Source organism: Manacus candei, unplaced genomic scaffold (genome assembly GCF_025592945.1).
Source record: "Manacus candei isolate 608988 ecotype Guabito, Panama unplaced genomic scaffold, ASM2559294v1 h1tg000034l, whole genome shotgun sequence".
Classification (NCBI taxonomy): domain Eukaryota; kingdom Metazoa; phylum Chordata; class Aves; order Passeriformes; family Pipridae; genus Manacus; species Manacus candei.
The window spans coordinates 445,780-471,016 of record NW_026138082.1 but is presented as its reverse complement, the minus strand read 5'-3'; the positions used below and the strand labels follow the sequence as shown (position 1 = coordinate 471,016).

Genomic DNA, 25,237 nt, shown 5'->3' with positions numbered 1-25,237 from the left:
TTTTTTCAAAAGAAATTCAGCTTCAGGGGTGTCATCACCTGGCTTAGTGAGCACTTTTCAGTCATCTGACTTGTTACATTAGGATAAAATTCACTGCTCTTACAGCCGTATCCTGCCATGGAGTTTCATGCCACAGCGCCATTGACTTCAATAGGAATTCCGTATATGAAACAATGACTGGAAATCCCTGTAGTATTGCACATAGTGACGTTCTATCCCATAAAAAAACCCACAAAACAATAGCCAAAGTTCTTCCTAGGCAATAAAAGTATGTCTAGTTTCTTTACTTTTCCCCCTCTCCCCCTTCCATAGCACAAGGTGTAAATTTTGGGGCTGTAATTTCTGACATTCCTTTTCAATGAATGAGAAAAATCTTAAAAATATACCATGACTTACTCATGGTATACTTCTGCTGACAAAGTATCCAGTGAAAAAGCTTTTAATAAAAAAATGGACACAACTGAAACTTGGTCTTTTAAAATTACTTCTTCTAAAAAAGGAAATTAAAGAGTTTTCTTTTACTAAAATTAAACAATGAGCCCTAACAACAGGAATAATACTGGCCTTGATCCAAAACTCTCTGAAGTTAATGAAGAAACTTACATTGACTCCAATGGGCTTTGGGTCAGACCAGTTTTGAACTAAAGACAAAACATTAGCTTTGTTATAACTGTCCTTCATTTTTGTGAAAAAAGGGTCCTTGTTTCCTTAGTATTTCATACCTGCTGTTCACATAGAGCACACTGTTTTGTCTGTTTAATCTTCTTTGGGTGTGACACAATTAGAATAAACGAAACACCTGAATGTCCATGTGTAGCATGTGTTAATATTATCCTGGAGAAAAAAGAATAGCAAATTTAATGCTTCCTTAGAGGTTTCTTTGCTATATAAAGCTATAATTTTCTTGCTCCAGGTAGGGGATTTTCCCCTCCCCAATTATGGGCAGGGATTTCCCTCTCAAAGATCTTGTAGGATGAAGAAGTGTCTCCCTTCAACTGCCCCTTTTTCTCCCACATAATCTGAAACCCAAGCCCTTATTTGAGGAACCAAGATTTGCTTAGTCATTTAAACTATCCACCACAAATAGGATTCCTAAGAGTGATTTACTGCTCACAAATGTATCAGCAAAGTGCTTATTTACAGATACCAGATTTTTTTCATTAATAAGCCCAGTTGTTTAGGAAAGGTTTTCACAATATTTGTTCTTTTTACAGTGAGTGTGGCACTGTGAGATGACAATTTCCTCCACATAAGCTGAGATCAAATTACCCCACCCAGATAAACTAACAGTAACTGTAACTCCAACAGCCAAAACAGCTTTTCTTCTCTAAGGGGAAAGCATCCATATTTTAAGTTTGTATTGCATCCCATCAGATAATATTAGACCTTATAATCTAGTGCAGTACTTACAATACCCATAAATCACTCAATCTGACATAAATGCAGAGAATATTCATTCTTTTCTTTGAGCAGGATGCAATCATGCCCTAATACTGCCTTAAAACCAGTGAGGAGTCATATCCAATAACTATCCCAATTATCTCTCAGTGCAATGTTTTCCACCTGCAAGGAATGATTATGTGTCAGTAACAATGATAAAGTCCTTAAAGAGATGTTGATGCCTCATGGAAAAATTTGAAAGACATATCGTTTAGTGAGACTTCTGCTTATAGACTGCATCATATATATCTGAGGTATTTCTTTTCCCTATTTTTTATTACTAAGGACATATGCATAAAGAGATATTGTGTGTCAGGGAAATAATCATTATATAGCTAAAGTAAAAATTGGCAATCATGTGTGTTCTATTCTTGTTTTGACAGAGACTTCACAATGACCTTGGGGAAGTTTTGTAACTGTTCTGTGCCCTACTGAAATGTGGAGACAATGCTTGTATGAGGTTGAGTATTAATTCATAACAAGATGTTCTGTACTGTTGGATGGAATGTGCCAGGAAAGAGTTAGAGCATGTTCTTACCATTTATACCACAAGTTGTAGTTCTCTTCCTATTATGCCTAAATGCAGAAATGAACCATCAGTCCATTACTGTTTTAGGTGCTGTAATAAAAGAAGTACTGAAAAAATTGCAATTTAAGTAGTAAAAATCAAGAAAAAAAGGGACAGAAAAGATAGTGATACTGAGAGGAGCCAATCTTTGATAAAAGTTACAGAATTTTTTTAATATCAAAATATGGACAAGAATCTATATTTCATACCTTCTTTGTTACCTCTTCCTAATTGTTACCTCTACATAGGCAGATAGAAATAGAGCTGTCCTAACCCCATTTAGGCTCCAACCTGCCAGAGCTGTTAGATCATTGCATTAGTTGGAGCTATGTGAATGTGGCTGGGTGGCTTTTAGACAAGGAGCTACCAGAGGAGCTTTGGTCTGTCTGTGCCCTCTGTGTGAATAACTTTAGGTCTCACAGCAAAAAAATGTTTACTAAACCACATCCCATCTGGCTGTGGGAGGCGCTGAATGTGCTTGCGTTGCAGAATTTAACTCTGATTTGCAGACCTCACTGACATTCACTCAAAATCTGCTTTCCTAGCAGCATCATTTTGAGTGTGTTTTAATGAGCTGCGCCTCCTGCAAAACAAGTAAGGTACCAGAAACATAGTACTTTCAGTTCCCTCCCTCCCTTTTTTCCTCTCTCTCTTCTGGAAATCTTTGAAGAGACTCTCATCTTGTTATTAAAGGGTTTTCCAAACCACAGAATCCAAATTTCAGGGTTCTCTTCACCTGTTTCTATCTTTAAGCAACATGAGTGTCTTTATACCAAATATCAATTTTCATGGTGACCAAATGCTAATATCCACAAACAAAATTTTCAGAAGTCAGACTTACAGACAAAACCACCTGCAGCTCACAGTAACTTTAACAGGATCTGCAGCAACTGCTATGTCTATACAGAAAATCACCTCTCTGCAGAGATCTGTGTTTGAGTTTGGAGGACCCACTGTAGGCAGCCAAGGGGAAAATCATGGTTCTTTGCAGGGTCCCTTCAGCTTGTTACCATGTGACTGACAGTCCGACAAGTGAACCACAAAGGTTTACATAACCACTTCAACTTTTAATTACACCCCTGTACTGAATTAGCTCCCATAATTTTTGAATTTATCTATCTCTTGTTTTAATTGACTGTGCTCCTTGATCTGGCTGTCATCACACAAAATGTATTGTTAAATGGTTTTAATAACTTCCTGCATGTGCAGCAAGCAGTATCTAGCATACGTTAAGGGACACATGTCAATCATAATTGACTTACTCTTAAATTTCATTGCTTTTGTGGGTTTAAATCAGATCCTTAATGATACTTGAAACCTTCTTTTGTGGTTACATTTTAGTGCTTTTTTGCTAAATCTTCAAGAACAATGTCCTTTCCTGGCAGGTGATACATCTAAACCACAAGTGCCAGAGGGGAAAAAACCTGCCACTGAAATGCGTGGGGATATGAATGACAGACTGTTCACTTAACTTATACATTCAAAAATATCTACTTTGTCCTTCCGAGAGTGAAATGGCTGCTTTGGCATAATTGTGGTCTCTTATATGATGTTAATCCATAGTGTTGAAGCCATTATAATTCTAGTTCAGATGTGCATATTTTAAAAAAGAATTCTAAGAAAAAGTTACATACTCAACCATTGACATTTTTATGTTAATGTTGGGTTTAATTTCTAAAAAAAATTAGAAATATAGCACTATAGGGAACTACTGGATTTAGTAAATTTGCTGGCTATAAAATTCCTTTTCAAAGAAGTAAACTTCTTTATAATCCAACTCTAGTAAACTAGTTATTTTCCAGAGGATGTTAGCATTCATGAAATGTATTGGATTTACAATTCTAGAACACCTGTTTGCTCAAAGAAAGCATTAGTGTAAACAATAAAAAGGTCTTCATACCGCTCTCCTAATATCTTGGCCTCAGTTTGCTGTAACCGTCTAGTTTCAATTTGCTCTTCGTGTCCACTATCTGCTTAAACTCTCAGATGAAATTAATTGTTCTTTTCGTTATTTATGATCTTTATACCTGTTCATTAGGAGTTGTACGGAGTCATGATCAAATTTATGTTGTTCATTCTTTTAGAGCAACCAAGAACAAGAATCTGATTTCATCCACAGACAAGACATTTCCTGTCTATTAACCCTTTTCACTGTGTCATCTGTTTATTCTCAAAGCTTACTTAACACTATGATGAAATGTAAATATCTAGCAAAAATTTTAAAATAATGTAAAAATGTTAGAAGGACTATTTAGAGTGTTCAAATATAATATTTGAAGAAATTGATTCTTGTTCTTTTCTAGAGTCATCTTCCTGATACCACTGTGCCTAAATTTTTTGTCCCCTCTTAAAAACTGTTGAATAGCTCACTACAAATGTTATCACCAAGAAAAACAGAAATCTTCACACTTTACAGGGAAAGCACAAATCAACACTTTAAATTTGATTAAACTATCATGGTAATGATAAAACTCCACAGAGATTTTGAACTGAAGACTGTTAGGATTGCTTCAGCTTCAATGAGCAGAGAAACTGAAAGCATCTTTCCAACAAATACCAGAGGAAGGAGGTCCTACATCAATCTGGGAAGGCATTCAAAAGTTTGCCTAAGTATTTTGTGTAAGAAATTATATGATCAAGTTTGCATTACTCAGAATTATCTTATTGAAGGAAATCAGACAAGCTATTAAACTTTAAAAATGGGAAGGATGCTTTAATTTTGCATTAACTTGGTCAGAATCTGAAAGACGTGATACATTAACACCTGATTGTGTAAATCAACAAAAGTGAAGTATGCTTTGTCCTACATTTGAATCAGCCTCAGGAATAGGGTGGAACAGTTACCAACGTTATTTATGTTATATGTATTGATATATACCAGAGAAGCTGCATGTGAGGCCCAGATGCACTAGGCAGTGCAGAGTCTAAATAAAAACAGGGACAACAGAAAGATGAAGTAAAAGAAGACAAGAAAGAAATGATGCTATATTGCTGTGAATTACAGTTTCAGCATACCAGTAAACTAATTTCTCCAGATCTTTTCATAGGACAAAAAAAATTTTTAGGATGAGCTGGTATGAGAGCGGACTTTCTGGGTGTTTATGAAGGCTCCTTCCAAACTTGAGGGGAAGCATTCCAAAGCAAGGATGGCAATAAAGAGCCTTGAGAAGAATGAAGACATACCTTGTATTGCAGCAACAGAGAAGATGTTGCTGAAAAGAGATATATTAAAAAAAATAGTATTTGGCTGAATCAGTTGTTTAGGATGGTCCATGTGTATAGACAAAAGATGATGTGTATAGAGAAGAGATCTTAGAAATGCTACATAGGAGCTATAGGACATAGTATTGAGTTATCTAGAGAAAGGTATGACATGGATCTTTTTTATGGTACACTAGAAAAAAATTATTGTATTTGGGATTAGAAAGAAGAATCGATATTGATATAAAGCTAAATACAGAGCACATTAAAAGATAGAAAAGGGAGGCTCTTCTGGCTTGAGTCAAGCAGGCTGCTGTGCTGGGTGGCTTTGCTCTTTGCTTTCACCTTCAGGAGTGATACACTCCTCTCTTCTTGCACATTAGATAGGAGCCTGGCTACACTTCAGGCCAGTCTTTCTTTTTAGGTCAGTTCTTTTTAGTTAAATACTTTGGTAGCAACAGGTCAAGTTGCTGAGAATTGGATCCAATGCACATAGTATGTTTTGAGATTCCTATTGTAGAAAAAAAAAAACCCCACCCCAAATCGTTCCCAAACTGAGTAGTATGATAACCTTACCTCTAAAATACCTGCATATTGTGACCTTATGCAAAGTGCTGAAATTTAGATTCCTCCATTTTTTATGTCACATGTGACTTCAAATAAAATACACTTCATACATATTTAAGATATTAGAATCATAAACTCACCATGAAGTGGTGAAGAGTTTCAGTACCTGTGAAATATGGTGACTGACAGACTGTAATCCAAATGCACATTTTACTCTGTGTGCTCTAATTGCTACTGTAAACTTATGGCATTAATGTATTGCTATGTGTGCAATCATATAACTTACACATGAAATTCTCATGTGTCTTCTGAAATCATAGAAGAAATTGTAAACTTATGATATATTTTAGTTTGAAGTGAACCAGCACCTTTCAAAATCATGGGAAAACTGTGTGGAGACTTTTAACTGACTCCCATTCTTATTTTTTTAAAATAAAGCAATATCACTAGTTCCTCAAGGAAGCTAACAATCCACTGTGTTGTAGAAAGAATGTCCTAAAGACTGAGATGTTTCTGTCTGCTCGAAACTTGTACCACAGAATTTATGCTACTGCAGAAAAGCTTGTGTTTATGATAGATTGAAAAGAAAACAAATTTCTGGTGTCCAAAAGTGCGGCTGTGACCTGGAATCTCATCTTAAATCCAGTCCATTATAAGTCTCAGCTTCAAAACATGGAACATATCTTAGATTTAGATTCAGTTGGGATTTCTGGAAATTCAGATCTTAGAACATGGTCCCACCTGTTCCATTTGCTAGTTCTATAGGCTAAGTCAATCTTCTGGAGAATAGAGCATTGGTTATCACACAGGACAATACAGGGCCACTGCTTCCTTCAGAGATGCTATGTCCTCAAAAGATTTAGATATATTTCTTTTCTCAATGGTTCTTTTAACTGCAACATTTATAGTTCAAAAGAAGGTAGAGTGGGTTTTTCTAGGTAATAAAACAATTTAATCAGTGCATTTGTATGAGCAGCATGTTTCTCAATCAATTAATCAGATGTAGGAAAAGATAAAAAGGAAAGCAATGATCAAAGAGAGGCCAGTATGGCCAAAGAGAGACAGTATGAATTGTGAGCTGTAAACTGGCATCACTAGAACCACTCGTCTCCGGTTGTTTTATTTATTCATTGACTGCTTCTTTTATCAAATTTTCCAGTGACTTCTTGAGATTGAAGAAAAATTGACCATAGTTGTGCCTGTCATGCCTGTCTCAGAACTAGCTCACATCTGCGAGCTTTTCCTGGTTTATGCAGACTGAGTTAAATTACTTTTTTAATTGTATTTCAATGAGAACTTTTTTCTTTCAAGTCAGTGCTCAACGGTGATGGATGGAAGGATGTAGGGAAACATTGGCTTTTCTCAGGATATACTGTAGATGACCTTATGTCCTATGTCCTTGTTTCATTTGAAAAGAATAATTACTAATCAATAGTGAAGGGTTAGGTGACACAGTAGGTTAATTTACTAGCCTTTTGCCTCTGGAGAGCTGGATTCTCGCTTAGGTCACATGTAAAATAGGTTTGGTGGTTTCAGCCTTGTCCATTGTGAATGTCTGGCTATATCACAGAAAACAAGCTTGAATTTGATATGTGTTAGATGCCTGGCAGTTTCTGCTTGGGGAAATCTCAGGGCTTGAACTGTAGGGATCCAAGTGTGGGCAGAATGGGCACGTGCTGACATCTGCAAGAAAAAATGCAGCACAGCATCACAGTCTGCCTGACCACAGGGGACTGGGCCCTCCATCAGAATCAGGGGAATTAGTCCCACTGGAGCCAGGTGCATCCAAACTTTTAAAGACCTGAGATTCTCTTTCTCTCTGTATCTGTTGGAGTCTTGCAGGGACTGCCTTTTGGGATGTGCCTTTAGAAGACCATTCTCTCAGTTGCCTTTTTCTCAAAATTAACCATCTGTCATGGTTTGAATCTTGTTTTCCCCCAGAGGCTAGAAAAGTGGTAGACCCCAAGGGGTGGAAACCCCTGGAAGTTTTGAAGTTCTGTCCAATGGGCGCTCCTGCAAAAATGTAAACATATCACAAGCTCACCGGAAGAGAAGAGTTGTAGTTTGGTTGGTGGAGGAGAGGTGTCCATGTTGTGAGCCACGAGGAAGGGGCTCTGAGCCCCTTGGGCCCTCTGGGCCCTCCCAGCCCCTGGTTGGGGGGGCTGCAGGGACCTGGAGCAGCATAAAGCTGGGCTAGGTGCCTGTAGTTATGCCGGGAGATGTTTTCTCCATGGGCGCAGAGCAGCAGCCGGCACTGACCAGAGAAACGGTGGCAGAGAGCCAGAGCAGATAACACCTGAACTGAAGGAGCAGCAGAAACAACATGCGGCACCGCAGAGAGAAGACTCCTGGAAGGAGAGCCGGGAAGAAGAGAGAGCCAGCAGCCTGAGACACAGAGTTCTGGGGGTAAGACTGTACCAGCCCCCCAAAACTCCTTTGAGACCTCTGAGAAAGGAGGAGTAGATGGACTCCTATTTTAGAGGAACCTTGGAGTATGCAGCACCGGAGTGAGAGAGGAGCTAAGAAGCTCAGAGCGTCCCGTAGCTAGACCGGGACGACCAGATGGAATGTAGGGGGAGTTGACCTTGGCTCCCCCCTTGCACTGCTGCCACGGTGGCAGCCTGAGAGACAGGGCACAGAGGCCCTGCAAGGAGCTGAGTCTCCTGGAGATACCAGACCGTCACGAAGACCCCCCTGTGTCTTCGTGATATGACGTGGTGATACGACCTTGTCTGGGGTTACGAAGCCCACGGAAGACCCCTCGGTTGGAGGCGATGGGGCCGAGAGAGAGGCTTGAATACCTCCCTCGTGAGTGCTGGCAGAAATCCAGCTATCAGCTGCTGCATGTGGAGAAGACAGACAGACTGCTGCCTCAGAAGATGATGCTGCTTAAGGACTGGAAGGGATCTGTCCTTCTTTCCCTCCTGGACTTTTATTTGGAGGGGAGAAGAGATCTGATCATTGTAAATACATATGTCATGGTAGAGATAGTTGTGATCATGTGTATAGTGTGATCTGGTATTTATTTGTACAGTCATTGTAATATATTCCCTTTCCCCCACTTTGAGTCTGGTGTGTGTTTTGTCTGGAAAAAACCCATCTCACATTAGGTTGAGATGTGGGAGGGGGGGATGGAGCTAGGGAATTGGATTTTGGGGCTATCTCAAACCATGACACCATCCAAGAAGCTGCTTTCAGTTTGTGCTTCAGAAAAGTTCATTACAAGAGTTTTATGAGTAGAAATACCTTATCTGTTTATAAACTGGGAAAATAATATAGTTTCAGCCAATTTTTAAAATTATTATATCTCTTTACTCAGCACCTCCAGACCCTTTATTCTTTGAATGAGGGTCTTGATATTTTGCAGGAGTCTGGTCTGGTGGTGAGGTCATATAAACCCTTATATGATTATTAGTATCAAGCCTGAGTTAACCTTGATAGCCTGCTGTAACTTTATTTTGTTTTTAAAGTGTAACTTTGATCCCAGTCTTTAGCATAATTTGGATTTTTAATACTCATACTTGATCTGTCTGTGAAGTGTCTGACTTCACCACTGAGGAGGCAGAAGGGGAGCTAAGAGTAAGAGTCTGTGTTTTTTTGCTGTGCTCAGAGTGCTCCTCTTCTTTTAGTGATCTGTCCCATTGACTGCAGAAGGTGGAAGGGGAAAAGTGAACAAGATTAGAAACTGTGGACAGAGAAGAGGTCTCTTGTTCAGCACTCACAGTTGCATCTAGACTTGAGTGGAACGGTAATTTGAGTATATAAAGAGCTGTAAAATACATGATGTATTGACGTTTCCTGTTGGGCGCAGAAAACTAATGGACAATTTGGACAATTTTGGCCTTACTCTCCTTTTTTTCTGCTGTAAGATGGACTCTTAGTATGCATTCTTCCCTTCAGGATGTTGAAAAGATTGGTACTTGAGAAGGATTTAGACATGACTGTGAGTAACCTAATGAGGAATTGGAAGGGATGAATAATTTTATAATCACTGCAGGTTTTAATAGTCATTAAATAAGTTCAAATAACCAATGAGGAAGATGAAATGAAAATTTGAATAATCACCCATTTAGAGACTGTGCCAGGAAGTCCCATGGGGAGGAAAGTGTATGAACATGTGAGTAAAGACAATCATAATACATATACAGAAGAGGAGAAAAAAGGTTGGATAGACAACCTTAATTCTGGCATTTCCTAATCCCTGTAAGAGTAAGTGTGGTGTCCTTTTACATAGCTTTTTTTTTGTGTGCAGTAATGTAGGCATGATGCATAATAATTTTGACGTGGCTGATGAGTGGCTGCTGTGCCTGTGTGTCTAGGCTGAATTGCCAATTGCCATCTGAAACTTCTCACAGGAACAGGCTGACTGTAGCATATAGTCAGTGATACTGCTATCACTCCTGTATCTATCCTGAAAGGCACTGGTGGAAGCTGTTTGTCTAGGCACAATGCCCTACTGGAACCTGTACACTGAATTAGTCTTTCCATGGGAAAGAGGTAGCAACATGGAAAATAATTTCTTAAAGAGCTAAATGCCTCAGGCTTTATGGAAATGTTTCAAAGGGACTTCCTTTGAAAGGGACTTCCTTGACACCATTTTGATTTGACCATACAGTTAATTTCTTAAGTTATGAAGACTTTTAAAAAAAAAAATTAACACATATTTCTAATTTGTATACTTATTAGGTTTTCGATGTCATGCATTTTAATTGTGAGTTCTAACTGAGTGGTTTAATGATACTTTGCAAAGTAAACTCAACATGTAGGTCACAAGTTCAGAATGAATGAATCCCTGGATGTTTACCAAACACCAAAATTAAATTACATTCTTAATTGTTTTGCAAATACTTTGGCCTAACTAATTAAATAGGAATGACTTTCTGTGTTGCTATAGTGCAAGGAATATTAAAGTCTTTAGGACTTATTTCACATTAGCAAACTCAACTACTTTCATTGTACACTATGTAGTCAACTAGCACTTCAAACAAAACAACTCTTGTATCCTCCCAAAACAGACAAACTAAATAACAAGCAATATGATATGGCTTCAGTTGTAAGAAATACCTCTTGAGGACAATTATTAGGCTGAGAATATTCAGTGTTACTAAATTTCCACCCACCTTCCCTGAGGCTCTTGTAGTCTTCTAGAGTATTCTAATGTGTTCCTAGACTAGTAAAAATATGAATGAAGAAATGTTTTCTTTGTCTTGTTCCCTGATTCTTTACCAAATTAGTGGGATGTAGACCCTGAAATACACAGGTGGAAAGGTAATTCAAAAAGTAAGTTTAGCTATTTGCACTGGAACGGCTGAGATTTTATTGTGTCTTGATCTCTTCCAGACATGAACTTCAGCGTCATGTACTAGTTCCCTGTCTTTAAGAAATACGTTTCTCTCTCAAGGTTAATAATTTCTTTGCTCTGGGGCAATAAGGTCAGGGCTGTGAACAGGGATAGTCATGTAGGTGAGCCAGGCTAGTCTGCAAAGGTTTCTGAAACCTTGGATTTGACTGTGTTCATCAGAGAGTGAGAGCAGCAAGAGCTGTGTGTTCTCTGTGGTCGGTGATGCTGAGCAAGTGGACTTCTCAGCTGTGTATACCGTTTTGGTAAAAGAAGACTCTTTCATATTGTTGTGTCATGCTACAAAGGATTACAATAAGCCAAGGAATCGTGGAAGTTTGGGTTACACAGGCAGCTGTGGATAGAAAGAAAGTTTTAGCCAGATTAATTTTGGGATGTCTTAATCTTATGTATATCCTCGTATCTGTCATAAGCCTATGCATATCCAATGTATTTTTCTTGCAAGAGGATGATATAAAGACATCAAGGAATTTAAGGGTCCTTCTGTCTCCTCAAAGATTCATTTGTTCCTCCAGGAGATATCTTCATCCATTTGCTGTTTTCATCCAAGCCCTTGAAGTCAGTGTTGTTGGGGTCTAACATAACTGTTGTGAGCCATACAATGCACTGACAATTTTAACCTCTTTTTGAAACAGGAGAAAACTGTGAGAATGTTTGCATATTCTTTGCTACTGGGATAAACACAGCCTCTGTAGTTCAGGATAATACCCTTGAGTCCTGCCTGGGTCATTTGCAGGCTTGTTCTGCAAAGCAAATTAAAAATGCAGATGATGAAGAAAAAAAATATATAGCGTTTTCCATTGTTCTCAGAGACAACAATTATTAAATGTTAGTCCTGAACAGCCATTGAACCTATGCTGGAAAAAAAAATTGTGATCCTTTTCACCTCTCTGCTAGTGTTCAGGAGAAGTGGTCATGTGTAAAGCAGCTGATGACGTCAACCATTAAATTAGAAAATGGTTCTATAGATGTCTGAACCAGAAAAATACCACAGTCTGCTAAAATTTCTCAAAAATTTTAATGGATTCTACACTAGTTAGTTAGTTTATATTCCAGAGAGTTCGCTGGCATGTTGATCCAGGAAGCTGGACCAACATATAGTATTTTCTAGTTTATTTATATGTTTCTCTGTTTATAAGACCTAGTTGAACACTCACAGGAAACTATATAAAATTCTTAAATAATAAATTATCACGAAGACCTAGCTAGTTATACAAACAAGTAAGCAAGCAAGCAACAGGTATATATATTCCAGGTATAAATTCCTGAATAAGAGGATTTTAAGGAACATGTTCAATGTCTGAAATTCGACCATAAATTTACGTTTAGGAAGTTGTTTCTAGTAGTATGATTTTACCTTTACATTAGAGTAGAACTGAATAATCTTCAAAATAATGTTGCCTTTCCAGAAAGGAAAAAAAATCCCCTAAAACCAAATGTGAACAATTACTGTCTTCCAAAATAAATTTTTCAAACTCTGCAAGAATAAGAGTTTTGCTAAAGAATGAAATATTTGTGCAGTCATGAATACATCAGAGGTAATTGTGCTTGTAAGAATCTTTGTGCATGCTGCAATACTCTGACAAGTGCATATTCAACATGTTAAATCGGAATGTGCTGCAGAAAATGTTAACTCAAAGCTACCATTTTTGAAATTGTGTGTAAAATAATGGATTTCACTGTTACAAAATTCATTGAAGATCAGTGAAACTTATCTCTCAAAACACAGCAAAGAAAACAAACAAAAATGTAGACAAGATAATACAGTGTTGAACTGGAAGTCCAGCTTAAGCATCTTCTGTATTTTGAAGGAAGGAAACTCAGCCCTTTTTGGAGAAATGCTGCCTCTCAACTGACTTGACTTAGAAAATGAAGAAGGGTTCATTTGCTGGGTAGATTTCTTCTTATTGAAGAGAATGTATTTTCATGTTTGTATTAGTGATTTTGAATAATCACTTCCTGTTTCTACTAGCAGCTCTCAAACAAAGTGATTTCTCAAGTGATAGCTAAATAAATCCTATATTTAGCCTTGCTGAGAATGTTCTTTGTAAAAAGAACTTTGTGGTTTATTGGTGTCAGTTGGGAAAGGGTCTCATTGCTCATTGTATCTCTATCATTTACCACAGCTCTTACTTTTATTGTGCTAATTACTTGATGAGAAGTTAAATTTTTTTTATGTGAAACAACACTTTCAGTGTTTTTTATCGTAAAAACCTTGTTTTTCACTCACCATAGAATGGTATGAACTTTTCTGCACAAAGCTCTTTTTCAGAAAGGCTGGGATCAAACATCCTGAAAAATATCTGTTGCTTTAAGTAAATGCACTATTATAAGAAAAGTATGTCTGTTTTTGCATCAGATATCTTTTGAAACAGTTTTTGCCAGTGTTTTTGAGCAGTGCTTATTCTACTTCTGTCCAAAATGAAATGTCATATGACCCTGAATAGAGTTTACATTTAAAAGTTTATAACAAAAAAGATCTAACTTTCTTAATAAAGGCCACAAAAATTAGGTAGAGTTCTTCAAAGAGATACAAGAGGACCAATTATTTCAAAGTCCAGTCATATGAAAGGTGAGAAGCAAAACGGAGTCCTGACTTGAGTCTGACTGCCCTGTAATCTGCAACACCATAACAGATTGTCAACACTGAGAACTGGAATCGCATTTGCAAATAACAACCTTTTTTCCCTAGGTACTCTTTATCTCTAAATTTCCCTTTTTGATAAAGTAAACATATACAGTACTTAGAAGTGAGCAATATTCAATACTTAGAAATAAGTTTCTGATGTCTTTATTTGAGTAACCTCAGATTTCCAAGGCTTATACCAGAAGAAACTCAGAGGAATAATATTTTTAATGATTTTTTTCTTCCAAGGACAGAGTATTCCATGAGGCATACAATGACAGGAATTACTATGCACAGCTTTTTGAGAAGGGTAGTGATTTAAAATACTAAAATGGCTAACCATTTTTAATAGTGCATTTTAATTGCAATAGCCTCTTTCTCTGAGCAGGCTCTACTAAGAGATAATTGACCTCTGTGTCTGTTAAGCACTCTCACATTTGGCTTGGGAAGCATAATTCACATTACGACCAATTACCTTGTATAGCCTACAAAAAAACCTCTCAACTACTAGCATAGCGCTGACATTTCTTTCCCTTTCTGTCTTCCTTTCTTCTTTCCTTCCGGGCTATAATAGTTGGGCTGTCATATTTGTCAGATGCCCTCTTTGTTCTCTTCCATCTATTCTTTACTGTAGAAATCCAAACATCAGAAAATAACGGACTCAGTTCCACCGTTTCAGTGCATAAAGCTAAACAATGATTTACAGTGACATAGAAAATAACTCTCTGTTAAATATTGCTTTTAGTTAGTTTTGTATATAAAGCCTTTCAAACTAGCTGCTGAACTGTATGTGATAAGGAAGTCTGATAAAAGAGATTCTGTGTTGCTTATTGCTATAGAATTGTCTGTTATTCTGCCAGGTACTTTTTATAATGATTTAAGCAAAGCCATTCCATTACTCATTGTCCCTTGATTGTTTCTTTCAGATCTGCTATGCTGGCCAGCATGTTGGCACCTGGGCAACTTACATAAATTAAAACAGTGTATTAAGAAAATATGACTCCTTTGGGAATAAAAGTGTCACTAACTAGACCTCTGCCTCTGTTACTAAAAATGGCCCAAAGGTCAACTGAAAATCAGGGTGATGAATAGATCTAGTAGAGTCTTGCAGACTGCCAGAGTCTGGTTCCCTACTGGACCCCCTTAACTGTTGGACCAGGATGACCATAAGCCAAGGAATGACAGCAAGAGATGATCTGACTGGCAAATGGGTCTCAGCCTAATACCAATAACTCATAATCAAAACCTTAAGCTGCTTTCCAGGCAGAGAAGTTGTACTTTCATGACCATTATAAACATGTTTGAAAAGCACCAACTGGGTTCCTGTTGACAATATCTTATCTAGGCTGACTCTAGTTACTCCTGTCCCCATCACTGCACTTGTCAGAAACTGGGAAACCACAGAAACACAACTGGATAATTTTGGGTACTGAATTTTCTGGATGCCAAAAGACTTGTGACTCATAACTTCATTAAAAGACAGATTGCCAAAAACATTTAAATGCAGATAATCTGATTTACAAAGATCCATCTGACACTGAAGAACCAGTATTGCACACCAGGGACCTCTCAGCAACCTCAGTCAAAATCTCCAAAAGTAAAATACTTGTAATATTTCTTGAAAATAGTATCCTTCTGTGAGCCAGATTTTTCTGTGACTTAACATCTCCTAAAAACTAGGAACTTAATTAGTAACTTGGAGTAGATGATAGGTTTTATGAAGCAATCTTCTATACTCTGGTCTGTCAGGTTAAAAGCATAAGGTGCAGTACTATTTTGTAGAGTAGAATTTCTGAAGTTCTTTCCAAGAATGCACTGATAATATTCTGTGACTGAATACACTTGCTAAGACTTTAATTTGCTTAATATCTGTGACAAGATAGTTAATAGAGGTTTGAATTTAAAAGGTGGTGTAATATATATTGTATATACTGTATTTATATTATACTAATCCCATGCTTCAGGGTTTACAATGATTACTTTTGGGGGCTAGAAAGAATTTTTCCTTCTTTGATCCATAATGTGAGTTCTTTTTTCACCTGCCTCTGGGCAATGGAGATAGAGATGTTAAAAGTATTTTTAGTGGCATTAAATTCATACATGTCTGATTCATATATGTTGCTCACAAACTCAGGATTAAACCAGTGACCAGATTTGGGGTCAGGAAGTGTTTTTCCTATGGCTAAGATTGACGACCTAAGTGGTATTTTTTAAACATTTTCCAGTACCATGGAACTTCACTTGCTTCCCAGGATTTTGTAGAAATTTTATTTGAAAAATCCCTTTCTTCTAGATACTAGAAAAAACCCTTTATCTCTTTACTTTGTGGCACATTATGTACCTTACCTTTTTATGAAAGAAATCAAGTTTGTTGCAGGGTGTAAGACAGTTTTGGTAGCTGGCTTTATGTGCCATAGGCATGGCCTTGGGTATAGATATTTTATGGAATAATATAGGTGATAGACAAAAAGACATGTCTAATATGGTAGCCCATGACTGCAGTTCTGGACACACTGATGCATGTAAACCCTTCAATTCCTATTTTCTTGTGTTTTGAACAGTCACATCAGAGGTGGGTTGGAAATGATTTTGATATTTGGCACCAGGTTTTCAGCTCCAATCTTTCCTTTAGTTTTATAGAGAGAAAATCAGGCAGAGAATGGCAAGACAAGGGTAATGGGGATGGAAATCCAGTGGCTGGTTGCCTGTCTGCAGCAGTGGTTGGAACAGACAACGAGTGCAGCCTGTTGTATGGAAAGCAAATTGGCTGGAGAGTTATAGAAGGTTTTGTTTGTTTCTATTTCTGTTTTGCTTTGAAAAAAAATGGCCACAGTTGCTTCTAGGTTACACACAGTGCTTGCAGTCCCAAGCCTGATGCCTCATCTGTTTTTTCCTTTCTTCACCTAAAGCTAATAGTAGTGTAAGTGTGGGAAATTGTAGATATGTTTCTGATTTAAATAGAGAGTACAATGTGAACCTATTAGATTAATAGTTATAATGAAACCTGCATGTGTTTTTCTTGGCAGTCATTTCAATCACTTCATTGTAAGCAATCCAACTTTCCTGTGTTTCCTCAGTGAAGCATATTTCCAGAGAATTCAGTCTTTCCAAGTGCATTGTCAAGTGGTGATAAATTTTTATGAGCTTCAGCTAGTGGGTGACAGCCACCATGGATATCAGAAATTATAGGAGAGCACTTAATGTGTTCTAGTTCTCCTCTGGAGTACATCTGCTTCAAGTGTCAAATCATGACTGGAATCTTTACTTTTTTTCCCTTGGTTGTTGGAGTAATAACTAAAACTCTCTTCAGAAAACCCAAACAAGGTTTCATTAGAATAGTAGACATTTCATGCTAATATCATAAAATCCAGCAAAAGCTGGATTAGTCTGGTGTGATAGACCACTGCATCTTTGCTTACCTGTTCCTTGGTCAGGGCATAAGGCAGTGAAACAAGCTAGGAGGAGGCTTTAGCTGAACTAAACCATTCTTAAGCAAGTGTCTCTTGTGCTGAACTGGGACATTTTACGAAGATTTTGCCTGTCATGATAGAATCGACCTATCCACTGAGCCCAAAATTAATTTTATCTCCCTTTAGACAACTGAGGTTTGCAACCTGGAAACAGAGAGGCTTGCTATACGTAGTGAAGGAAAAGGTTTTTAACACCTAAGAGATCAATATTTACTCTAATATGCTTTTAAATAAGAAAAAAATTGACACATTTCTAGGCTAATATAGGGATTGAGAGCAAGGGATGTGAGGAAAGCAGAATATAATGACAGACTCTGGTTTAATTATTTTGTTACATACTTAACTATGAACTAGTAAGCTCCCCAAACAAAATTAGCTATCTTACAATGTTTTTCATCCTGAGAATTCAAAGTACTTTGTTGAAATGGTGAAATTAAAGCAGAGACAAAATGGCTTGGCTAAACATCATACAAGAGAGAGGCAAGTGTCATGGTCTATAGCCTAGTGGACCGTCTAAAAGATTGTATCATGTTAGAAGTCCCCAAAATGCACTATTAATAACTTTTGGAGCAGTAGCTCCATATTTTTGGTATTGATATGCTTAAGCATTCTGTATGGGTAATCCATCCGTAATGAACTAATACAAGTAATGGGAGGAGGAGAAGGAGAGGGACAGGAATGCCTGGATAGAGTTTACACAGACGATGCTGTGGAACTCAGTCAATGGACATCCCTGTGTTCTCAAAACAGAAAGGAAGCTCTTTCAATAAAGTTTAAACAAGGGCTACTGAGCTAGAAAGAAGGAAGAGGTTCTAGTGGAGCATGGCAGGGAGACGTAGAGAAGGGTGATAAACAGAGATGGTGAACTGAAATGTATAATCAAGAATTAGGGGTGGAGTGGGGGGAAGTGTGGTAATTGGTTAATACTGGCAGAAGCAGTTTCTGTATATAAATACTTATTTCTATGGAATAATTCACAGTACAATTAAAATAACCACTGACACTTAAATATTTTGTCTTCCATGAAGTGAATTCTGTACCAGCTAAGGATTTTATCACATCCCTTGATAAAATCCTTGCAGATCTGAGCACTGTTCACTTAATTTTTGACACATTTAGTTAGAGTATAATGAGCATGTAAAGAAAATAAAACATCATTATATGTAACACAGATGTACCAGATTTTATTTTTACATTCCTCTGAGTTATAGCACTTACATTACAGTACTATATGTAATCTCTGGCAGAGCTGAGGCATTCTACGGATATATAAGAAATGACAGGTACCCTATGACAAACAGCTTACTGCCTAGCACACTGAGTAAGCTGATGAAAGAAGGAAGGTACAGTATATGGGTGAACAGGCTGAGTGAGCTAGCGAGGGAGGTAACAAAAAATAGAAAATTAAATTTACATAGGCATGTAAGTCATCTAGGAACCTAACTCAGAAGTCAGTAGGTTTTAAAAATGGTTTGTGCTTCATTGTTTTCCAGCATATCTTAGTTTATCGAACCCACACTATCTTCAAAATGAGATGTTGGTTCTCATACCAATCACCACTCTGGTCTATGGGGCACACCAAACGAGGTGCAAGACGTTCTGGGATAGCATGGGAAGACATGGGAAAGAAAAAGTTCAGCTTTATGTCCATACGTTACTTACATCGCTGTGTACCGAAACCCGCTATCTGCTAAATCAGTGGGTAGACTTATACCTTCAGTGTTGCAAAGCATATTTTAATAAAGTGTAAAGTAAAATATGAGGTTGCTTAAGTAACACAGACTGCTAGTTTGAATTACTTGAAATAGACAATCTCAGGTTCTTACTAGACTACTTATGTGTTTTGAACTTTCATTTACATTGCAAGAAAAGTCCAGAACATGCTTTGCCAGGAAAAAAGCTCTTTGTACTTCTTCATAAAAGTGATAGCTGAGTCCACAGTAGTATGGAAACAATTAATTGAATGTGTAACACTACAGTGAAGGCACTGCGAGATCTTTGTACCTTGTGATTTTTAGAAGAGAGAGGCATTTGCTTCTGTAGGAGTGCCACAGTGCAGGAGGTGACAGAATATTTCCTTTTTCAGGAGACTACACTCAATAATTTTTGTTCAGTTTACGAGGAATTCCACTTTGCATTGATTATGGTATTTCATTATTGTCCATTTACTGAAAGAAATTTATTGATGATATAACCTTGGTGCATGACATATGCAACCAAAAACCATCAATGAATAATCACTAAATAAAGACCATGAACATAGAAAAGGCACCAGTCAAATGATGCTATCTGTGCTATTATGTAGTGTGTTTGTATCAGCACCTAGCTCTCCCTGAGGGGATTACTGAGGCTACCTTAAATTTTTTGCTTCATGATGTCTAAAACCAAGGAATTGCTTCGCCAGGTTTATATACACTCAAATAGAGTCACCAGTTCTAGAAGTGTAGGCATTTACTGCTGATGGAAAACCTCGAGGATTTATGTATTTTTTGGCATTTTTCCCACAGTGACAAATTACCCTTTATTCAGTGATTCATTATTCCAGGTGATGAATTCTTGCCAAAATTTTCAAACTCAAGTAAATAAAACTAGATACCCAGAGAAAAGGTTCCTAAATTGTTCTCATATAGTTCCTATTCCTGACAACAAATGAGATAAATTAAGGAGTGTTGCACATGTGAAGCAATTTTGGAAAAAATTTTATTAAACCATTTAGATGACAGAATGTGGTTGCTTAAGTATGAAAATAATGCCTGCAGATTTTATCTGAAGAAGCAAAATCCATAAAGATACACACAGGGAGGACAAGTGAATAAATTAAATGTTTTAATAAGCTGGAGAGTGATACAGCAAGGAAAAAAAAGGAGGTAAGTGGTAAATGATTTATCATTTTCTAGGTAGCACATTTTTTTATGGTTCATTTCCTCCTCAATGTGAAATCTATAAAAAGAATCTTCAAGGAAGTTGAACAGAGTGGGGTTTCATTAACATATTACAATTACCCTGTGGCCATTTCTTGCTGTTAATCACAAGACCACAACAACTTCTAAAAATACAAAACCACAAAAGGGTAACTGTTATGAACAGATTTCTCCTCTCTCCACACAAAAATCTGGAGTTTAAGAAAAGAACCCAGACTGTTTATCGTAAGTAGGCTTTAATTTCTATCTATATTGTGCTCTTCTCACTTCTATAGCCTCAGAATTTGTGACTGAACAGCACTGTTTGGGCAGCCTATTGCCTAGTTGAAGATGTCAGAAGCAATTACTTTCACAGATTTAAGATTTTATCATACAAACTGGACAACGCAAGTGAGGCTGTTTGTTAAGCATTTCATCATATCTTATCAATTGTCCAGAGTTTACATCTCCTCACAGATTAGATCTCACTTTGAATGTGAACAGCAAGTGGAGGAGAACCTTAACTAAATGAAGTTGTCTCTGGTTGGTGTTTGAATGGCTCTCTTGAAAACCGACTGCTTGCCTGAGGCAGGGAAGGCAAGAAGACAGGAGGTGGGACTTGTAATATTGGGCAGTTTAAAACATTCATGGTTCACACACAGCTCCTTCAATAGGAAAGACTTCAAAGAAGATCAACAAAGCTGGTGAAGGGTCTGGAGCACAAGTCTTATGAGAAGCGGTGAGGGAGCTGAGGTTGTTTAGCCAGGAGAAAAGGAGGCTCAGGGGGAACCTTATTGCTCTCTACAACTACCTGAAAGGAGGTTGTAGCCAGTTTAGGGACATTATCTTCTTCCAGGTAAAAGTGATAAGACAAGAGGAAATGGCCTCAGATTGCATCAAAGGAGGTTTAGATTGGATATTAGGAAAAGTTTCTTCCCTGACAGAGTTGTCAAGCATTAGAACAGGCTGCCCAGGCAAACAGTTGAGGTATTTAAAAGATGTGCTTTTTTAAAATATTTTAAAATATGGTGCCTGGGGATGTGGTTTAGTGGTGGACTTGGCAGTGCTGGGTTAATTGTTGGACTCTGATTTTAGAGGTCTTTTTCAAACAAAATAATTCTATGTACTTGGGGTAAATTATGGTCAGCTTTTCATGCAGAGAACTGCAATGGGCTTTTTTTTCATATGTGCATGTTGGGTAGTACTGTTTTCAGGTGTTTAGGTTATGGGTTTGGGAGAAAAGCTGACAAAGGAGAACTGGTCTCAACCACGTCTTCAACAGAAGCTGGTAGATGTGAAGATTGCTAAAAGGATTACTAAAAGATTGAGAAAACTTTACTCCTGCTATCTCATCCAATATCACTTCTTGTTTCCATATATGTCTCTAGAAAAGTCCCTGTGATTGTTTCAGCTATTATGGTGGCACTAGAACTAGTCCAGCAGCAGCTTATTTACCACGTTTAGCCCTCCATGTTCATTTCAGAGGGAATACCTAATAATCTCTATCAGGGCTAACAAGCTAATTATGTGTGAGCTAGTAAGTTAATGTTTTCCCTATAAACTGAAACCATGTTTTGTAAGCTAATTTTCAGTAGTAACTCTTAACAGTGTATCAAAATATTATTATAGAAACAAATTTTTTTTGCCATGAAATTATAATGTATTACAGGAATTGTACATATTTTAATATCTTTGAGCAGTAGGATGAAGTTATAGCCTATTAATATTTCTTCCAGCTTCTGTATTTCTATATATAAGAATATTAATTTTCTTTTTTACCTTTAGCTCTGGAAAATTATAATTCATTAAAATATTAAAGCATTTGGTTAGCACCCCATTTTTACCATATATGTTTTGTTGCGGTTAGAATACTATTTGTCCAATTTTGTCTGTCAGTAATATCACACGTTTAGATGTATTCAGAAGGCATCTTTTTCACACGTTGATGAACAGAGGGATTTTATAATATGTTTTTCTTTGTTAAGGTGGTTTATGAGTACGGATTTCAGCCTTAGACTGAAAGGAAGGATTTGTAGGAACAGTGGATATAAATTTTTGATTTTTCTTGTTCTTGCTATTCTATTTTTGCTGAGGACCTAATCTTCATATTCCTGACTTAACCTGCAATAAGTTCTGTTTAAGTTTAGCTAACAAATCGGTGATTAATTATTAACTAGCAATCTCATTGCCTGAAAGCCTCTTACTTGGCATCCCAAGTATTGTTTTTTGTTAATTTTACTCTTATCTGATAAATCTGACCCAATGTCATCATACTTAAGAAAGCACTGAAAGACCCAAAGCTAAAAGCGAGCCTCTGCTTGGACAAAAACATACTTATGCTAAAACCATTTGTTTAAAAAACATTTAAACTTATGAGTTCAATCGTAATAAACTGAAGTCCTTCAGAAAGTCATTGACATTCTCCACGGTTACACGAACAGTGTAGACTCTGATTCTGCAATCAGATATACATCTGCTTAAAGGAACATTGACTTTGAGCAGCATTTAAAGGGTGTCGGGCCTTTCTCAGATACTTGCCAGCGGGTTTACTAGCCTTCCCCTCCAGAAGTAAATTATGATATCATGTCAGCAAATACAGGTAATTTCGCCATTTGATAGTGTCCTCTAAAATTCACTCTATCTATCCCTTCTCAATGTCTCTTTGTCCACTTAAAAAGTGAAAACATTAATCTCATCACCTCAAATCTTGCTACTTTTTTGCTATGGAAGTTCCACTTTTATAGATGTAAGTATCCTTTTTTATCCCAGACTGCCCTTGAGCTAGGACTGAGGAATCAGAGCTGGGGTATGGGGAGATGGCCTCTATCCAGACAAAAGGATGGAGGTGCCTTCTGGCATATATACAGGCTAACTGAAGGTAATTTATTTTTTTCCCCAAATATGTTATGGATTAACCTCAGATAATCTCTTGGTGTTTGGTTTTTTTGTTTGTTTGTGTTTTTTTTTTTGTTTTGTTTTGTTTTGTTGTTGTTTTGTTTTGGGTTTTTTTTCAAGTTATCAGAAGTATTAGTAGCAAGAGTTAACATGAAAGAGGAAGAAAGAAAAAAGAAAAGACCGGCTCTTGCTACTGGGAATGGGTGAGACTGCCACTCAAGACAGGATAGAAGGGCAGACATCTGGAAGCACAACCCTGACTCTGCACATATTGGAGAATGTTCCAGGGCCATGGCCAGAGAAGAAATGCTAGTGCTTAGCTAATAGGTCTTGTCCATGTAAACCTTTTCTGTAAATGTTCCTACACAGACCACATTGCTTCAGTTTGTTTGAGCTATATTAGATTTAATGGATTTCTTTGTTGCTTTTAGTGTATGGTGTCATGTGAAGCAACACTTTAGGTATAAATGGGTAGAAGGAAAGGTAACACTCAGCACTACTGTACTTGACAGAATATTAGCAGAATATAAAACAGGTCCTCATGGGGGGTTTCGACCACACCAACATCTGTTGGAGAGACAACATGGCAGGGCAAAAGCAATCCCGGAGGTTCCTTGAGTGGCTCAATGACAACTTCCGTACACGAGTTGTTGAGGAGCCAACAAGAAGAGGTGCTGCACTGGACCTTTTACTCACCAACAGGGAGGAGCAGGTAAGGAATGTAGTGCTCCAAGGCAGTGACCATGAGATGATGGAATTTGAGATCCTCAGGGCAGTGAGAAGGGCACACAGCAAGCTCACTGCCCTGGACTTCAGGAGAGCAGACTTAGGCCTCTTCAAGGACCTACTCAGTAGAGTTCCATGGGATAGAGCCCTGAAGGGCAGAGGGGACCATGAATACTGGCTGATATACAAGGATCTTCTCTAAGCTCAAGAGCAATGGATCCTATCAAGGGGGAAATTGGGCAAAAATGCCAAGAATCCTCCATGGATGAGCAAGTAGCTGCTGAGCAAACTCAGAGTAAAAAAAAAAGCTTTCTGGAAGTGGAAACAAGGACAGGTGGCCTGGGAGGAATACAGAGGAATTGTACAGGAACCTATAGACAAGGTTAGGGAAGGTGAGGCCCAGTTAGAACTGAGTCTGGCCAGGGATATTAAGTGTAACAGGAAGGACTTCTATAGATATGTTGCAAGCAAGAGAAAGAGTAGGGATAATGTGGGCCCTCTCCGGAAGGAAATGGGAGACCTGGACCAGGAAGGCTGAGGTTATCAGTGACTTCTATGCCTCAGTCTTCAATGGCACGTGCTCTATCCAGGCCATCCAAATCAAGAAAGGCAAATGCAGGGACTGGGAAAATGAAGACCCTAAACCCACTGTAGGAGAAGATCAGGTTCAAGACCATCTAGGGAACCTCAATGTGCACAAGTCCCTGGGACCCAAAGAAATTGGGAACTGAGGGAGCTGTCAGATGAAGTTGCTAAGCCACTGTCCATTAATTTTGAAAAATTGCAGTAGTCAGGTGAAGTCCGTAATGACTGGAAAAATGGAAATATTACCCCCATTTTTAAAAAGGGGAGAGCAGAAGACTCGGAGAACTACAGAGGAGTTAGGCACATGGAAAACAAGGAGGTGATTGGTAACAACCAACATGGCTTTACAAAGGACAAATCATGCCTGACAAATTTGGTGACCTTCTATGCTGGGGCTACAACACTGGTGAATAGGGACAGAGCATCTGTCTACCTGGACTTATGCAAAGCAAAGCATTTGGCACTGTCCCAAATGACATCCTCATCCCCAACCCTGGCAGTGTTCAATGCCAGACCCTTAAACAACCTGATCAAGTGGGAGGTGTCCCTGCCCATGGAAGGGAGGGCTAGGACTAAATGATCTAAGGTCCATTCCAACCCCTTAATATTCTATGATTCTATGTATGTACAAATTTATTTGCTAGGCAAAAGCACAAACAGAATTCCTGCCTGAAGTCGTCATACTAAATCCATCTTTTTGCTTTTTCTGATGTTTTCTCTCATACCTAACATATACCAGAAGGAACCACCCATGGGTGGTTCAATGAGGCTTCTCTAAAGACGGAAATTACTCATCATCATCCACCCTAAAGAATTCTTTTTCTATTCTCCCTATTAGATTTGCATAGAGCTGCAGAGCTAACCAACTTTGAGTGCAAAGAATAACAAAAAATAATTCCC

At 37.9% G+C, this 25,237-nt stretch overlaps 1 long non-coding RNA gene across 1 annotated transcript; it reads left to right on the top strand.

Moving 5' to 3' along the window:
• Positions 1–242: 242 nt before the first annotated feature.
• Positions 243–14,716, top strand: LOC127473170 (uncharacterized). The gene is made up of 3 exons (XR_007905305.1): positions 243–268; positions 1,824–1,900; positions 14,688–14,716. It is a non-coding gene; the product is annotated as an uncharacterized LOC127473170 (long non-coding RNA).
• Positions 14,717–25,237: the final 10,521 nt, after the last annotated feature.